At 35.7% G+C, this 5612-nt stretch overlaps 1 pseudogene; it reads right to left on the bottom strand.

Moving 5' to 3' along the window:
- Nucleotides 1–2362: 2362 nt before the first annotated feature.
- On the bottom strand, nucleotides 2363–2958 carry LOC110195143 (cyclin-dependent kinase inhibitor 3 pseudogene; annotated as a pseudogene).
- Nucleotides 2959–5612: the final 2654 nt, after the last annotated feature.

Genomic DNA, 5612 nt, shown 5'->3' with positions numbered 1-5612 from the left:
AGCACTAGTGTTTTTAGTAATATTCATTGTATAACTGTACATCTATTTAGAAAACATCTTGATGTATTTCAGAATTGGCATTTCAGATTTTAAGTTTAAATTGTCAGGTTATTTTTTTCTATATGCAATCTACTTTTCCTTGGTTACAATTTTCTTGTCCTCTCTACTGGAAGTAATGGTATGATTAAGTAACAAGAGATAAATCTAGACATTAAGACTAAGAAGACAAACAAAATACAGTTTATTTTGGCATTTTGCTTGTTTTCTTAAAATTATCAAGTTTTTTTTTATTTTTTTGGCTAGGCAATGGGGTTAAGTGACTTGCCCAGGGTCACACAGCTAGTAAGTGCTATGTGTCTGAGGCCGGATTTGAACTCAGGTCCTTCTGAATTCAGGGCTGGTGTTCTATCCACTATACCACCTAGCTGCCCCTAAAATTATCAAGTTTTAACCTTTCAAGATTTTATATGTGATCAAAGAAAATACACTTTAAAATATTCCTTGTAGCTTAATGGATTTATTCTGCATTTGTATGTTTAATAAAACTATCACAAAGTATTTGTGTTTGTGTGATTTATGTTAATGTCATACTAAGTTGGTACATTAACTATTAATTTAAAATACAGCTACTTCTTATTTTGTTTGTGGATTATCAAACTCTTTCATGTTATTTTCTCTTCTCTCCCCATATCCCTACCCAACCATGGGGTGTGTCATTAATAATAAACTTCTTCACTCCAGATTAGGCAGAGAAAATATTTCTCCAACTATCATGTTATACACTAACTACATTTCCTTGCAGTATTTGGAGCAGTGAATTTCACTGTTTTGTGTTTCTATTATACAGAAAATTATGTTTCCTTGCTGTTTAAAATAATTTAGTTAAGTGGCTTTTACGTGTTAATAAGTATAAAAATGGCATTCAAATGGAAAGTTAGATATAACAGTGAATATTTAGGTAACTTTGGTTACCCAATGGTAGAAGAGGTGACAGCGTAATTTCTAACATGTGAAAGCAAAATCAAGATTTATAACTGTTTGATGTTAGAATTTTTTTAGGTTCTGCTTTTATTAAAATTGCAGAATATGATTTCTCATGAAATTTCTGCACTATTTGAGTACTCCTGAACTTCACTGTTCAAAAATGCCCTTGCTTTTAGTAATGTGTATTGGCATTTATGATTTGAGATATATAAGTTCCCAAGACTTTGTGCTTGGATATTAATGGGATACAAATTATTTTATATATTCCTTATTACTATTATAAGTTAACTTTCTATTTAACTAAAATGACATTAATATAATGTGTTTTGTGTCATGGAACAGGTTCTGTGGTTTATTGTTCTTGAAAATACTGATAATCATTGTGAAGCAATTTTTTAAAGTACTACAATTATTCCAATAGCAAGATGTGCTTTAGTAGTTGAACTATTTGATAGACAAAGATTTCTTTTGGAGTTTCTCAGTGGTAAAGTACAATGGAAACTAATTATGCTTTGGAGACACATAAATACCCTATACAGTATGGTATCACTGCCTATAGCCAAATAAATATAAATGATCTTAAATATTGCTGCCTTCCTCATCTAAAGTTCATGTGAGAGTTTTTGGTATTCCCAGGAGCATGATTGAAAACAGGTTACCACTTTAATACATTGGTTTAAGAAGGGATGTTAAATTAGGTTAGATTTTCTTAATTTAGTTGAGTCTTCATGTATGAGATTGAATCACAGTTGTTAAAATCCACAATAGGCAATTAGAGTTAAGATTTTTAAAGAAAACTGATATCCATATAATTTTAAAGGTTAAAAATATAAAAGTAAGTGAAAGGAATTCAGATGAGGCAGTACATACAAAAAAAAAAAAAACCAGATGAATTCTTTAGCAGTCAGGATGCACACCATTAAAAGCAAGTAAACCAGGGTCAATAAAAATCAAGAACTAAGGAACCCAGAGGAATTTCCAGTCTTCCCATAGTCAAGCACTACATAGTGATGTCAAGGACCAGGGTAGTTTCTATTCTTTTTACTAATTAGCACTAAATAGGGGTCATGACAAAAATCTAAATGATGTTGACTGTAATCATACATACAGTATAACATAAAATAGACAAATGGCCAGTTGCAGGAAGAATGTTTTTATGCATCTAATACTCTCAAATAAGAATGCAAAATGAAAATTGTCAAAAAAAAAGACTTTAGGGATATATCTGCATAGGCATGTTTTCATTTGAATTGATTACACTAGTAGCCGTTTCTGATGACTAAACCAAATTTCAAAAAGGATCTTATTTATGTGTAGTAAATTGATATCTTTGTCTAGATACAGATCTCGATACTGAGTCTTGCTCATAGATGTGCAGTCAGTTTGCCTCAGGAATCATGGAGTAAATATATTGCTTTATGGTCTGTGTGCCCCAAATCTTCTTAAATCCCCAAGGCTGTCAATTGCCTGATGTGATACTGGATTAGATACTGGATCAGTAGGAAGCAAGCTGCCACAAGACAACATCACTCAACTCCTCCATAACAATGTACTAAGGTTTTCCCAAGCTCCTGCAGGATTCCACAGCATTGGTCTATGTCATGAGTATCTCCATATGGGATGGGATGGTAGTGAATGATGATTCCATGCTTCTGATAGAAGTCTAAGAGGTTTGTTACCTGATATTTTGACAGCTCTCCTCTCGTATAGAACACAATATATCTTGTGTACCATAGTTCTTTAGTTCTTCCATGTCCTTTTGGAGATTTCTCCTAACATATTTAAATTTACAACCTGGAAGAAAACATCAACCTAGAACTGAGAACAATTCACAAGGGATAAGAGTAGCCATGACACCTGAAATGGTGCCTGTTCATTTTCAACTAGCTCTTCATTTGATGAGTCAAACTCACTCATCTGCATTGTACTGGCACTTTGATTGCCTTTACAGTAAGGCTGCTGAGAGCCCAACATCAGGCATGCAACTCCAGATCCTTTCCCTTGGAGTGTCTGCTTTCTCCTGTTTTCCCAGAGCTCATTGATACCTTCCTTCTGTGAGGCAGGGAAAGGGCATATCCTAACATATCTCACAACTTCCAAGAAAATGGTACATTTGTCTCTCTGGGTTTTCTTCCCTCTTCCTCTCTTTGGAACAGAGCTGAGGAGAGAAAATGCAAAGGTAGCTCAGAGTCAAAGTGTTGGCATGCCCATAGGTGGAATCCCTAAGACTGTACTTTTTCAACCAGAACTTTTCCAGAAATCAGTAACCCACCTTGGGAATTTCCTATTAAATAGGTTGAATTTGGGATACAATTGATCTCTTTGAAATGATATGTTTAGTAGCACCCCTAGGGTTTTACAACCTGTCACTTAACATGCTTTTAAATGCTATTTCTTTTAATTTAAATATTTTTGAGGATATCATGATTTTATTGGTGTGTGGGCATTCTCTCTACACCCTGAACTTCCAGTTACTCCATAACTTCTCATTTGGTTGGATCTTACTTGTGGTTTCTTTCCCCATAAATCCTCCATAGATGACTGACAGTACATTTAAGGCCTCTCTCTTATTATTTTATCTCAAGGGCACCAATTTACCACCTACCCTTCTGGAAGGAGCCTTTCCAGATCCTTCTTAATTCTAGTGACTTCCCTCTGTTGATTATTTCCAATTTATCCTGTAACTTTTTTTCATAGTTGTTTGCCTGTTGTCTCCCCCATTGGTCTGAGAGTTGATTAGAAAAAAACAACTTCTTTTGCCTTTCTTTGTATCACCAATGTTTTTCACAGTTTGTGGCATAGAGTAAGAGTTTAATAAATGTATACTGACTGATTAGTATAAATAGGGCTGAGGGATCAGAATTTTTTGTCCAAAGAACTAAAGCTTAGAAGGGTGAAACTCTCTTCCCCTGCAGCATGTTGCCCTACTTTGAGGGCCACTGCCAGCCTTGCACACACAACACTATCTGTGGCTCAACAATCACTTGTCCTGCCAGGGCACTGCCCCTCTCTCCCCGGGCCTGGTAGCTAACCAAAAGCAGGCTTCAGTGGGACATTTATGTCATGTCATGGGATAAAGGAGATGAACACTTCTCTTCTCCTCACTGCTCATGTTACCTTGCCTACTGTTGCTTCATACTACATCTTCCAGGAATTAGGAGGTTAAGAGCACAGGCCTGAATCTCAAGGAATAACCCACTTACCTACCACAACTACCATGCCCAGGACAGAACCTTCCACATTGGATTGTATAGGTCAGGTATTTGCTCAGAAGTCACCATTTAGAACCATCAGTGTTGGTACATTCCAGGTAAGGTAGGATCCAAAGGCTTTCCAGAGCCCTAGGTAAACTCCTCCCATGAACTGTCTAACCTACTTCTACCCCAGTTAGAAACTTATAGTGTGCCAGTCTCTATTTCTTCACTTGCTAATCCTGTGATATTTGCTCCAGGCACTGAAATTACTAGTTACTTATGTAACAGAAAAGAGATTAACAGGTGAATCACTTTTACTGCCTTACCAGGCTGTCTTCTATTATAGTCAAATACATACACAATAATGTCACATTTGCCAATTCTAACATGAGTCATCATTGGTACATGGTACTGCTTGCATATACAGACTCTGAGTTTTTTCATTGGCTTTTGTGTTTTCCATTTTAATTCTGAGATATTATATTCCATGATCCACAACCATGAAGTGTCAACAAGAACAAAGAATGATTGAAAAGATGATTTTTTTCCTAGAAAGAGAAAATTGGAACCATAGAAAGCAATGTGCATATTATCAAAAGCAATGGAGTCTCATCTCAGAGTCATGTCAGCAACTAGCTTTTTGTCCTTCCTCAACATCTGCCTGAGATATGCTTAATACAGCACTAATTCAATAAAGTTTAGATCGAGCTATGTGAAGTTTTGTCCACTTTGCTTTCCATTTTGTAGATACTTAACTGATCACACTGGATTGTACTGATGAGTCACTGAAGTTAACTTCTATTAATTGTGGTGTACCAGAATTGATAGAAAACTTTCTGAATGTTTTTTCATCAACAAAGAATTTTCATTTTTTTCTATGTTATGCAAGAGTTCCCCTTGACATAAAAGAATACCTTTGTTCAATTCACAATCACCAACAAACAAACAAAAAAAGATTCAAACTCAATACATATTTCAATCTCCTAAGGGATGTGCTGAAACTTTAGGATAAAGCTTCAATCTTTACTATCATTCAAAAATACCAATCAGATATATAGACACCACTGAATAGTCTGATTAAAAGCAAAGTTTGTCTTTATTGAAATGAAATAAAACCGGAGACAGAACAAATGCCAGCTACTTTCCAGGTATTTTCCCCCTACCTCCCCAGTTAGGGAGTGAGTGAATATATTTTTAAAGATAACCCATTCCATGGTATTTGCCTTATCAAGTGAGATGCTAGAAGATTAGTAAGATTTCAAGACAAAAAGAAGACATCCAACTGCTTCATCTTCTTGCTATGCAACACAGGGATCCACTCCTGCTACTGTATTCTCCCGATACAACCTACAACCCTGAGGTCATGCTAAATGGTGAGCTAACCATTTAGCTCCACCTAACCATTCTGTCTTTCCAGGGCATTGCTCATGCCTC

The sequence above is a fragment of the Phascolarctos cinereus genome, unplaced genomic scaffold, assembly GCF_003287225.1.
Source record: "Phascolarctos cinereus isolate Bilbo 61053 unplaced genomic scaffold, phaCin_HiC Scaffold_726;HRSCAF=1367, whole genome shotgun sequence".
Lineage (NCBI taxonomy): Eukaryota > Metazoa > Chordata > Mammalia > Diprotodontia > Phascolarctidae > Phascolarctos > Phascolarctos cinereus.
Note: the sequence above shows the minus strand (reverse complement) of the source record. Positions and strands in the feature narration are given on the sequence as shown.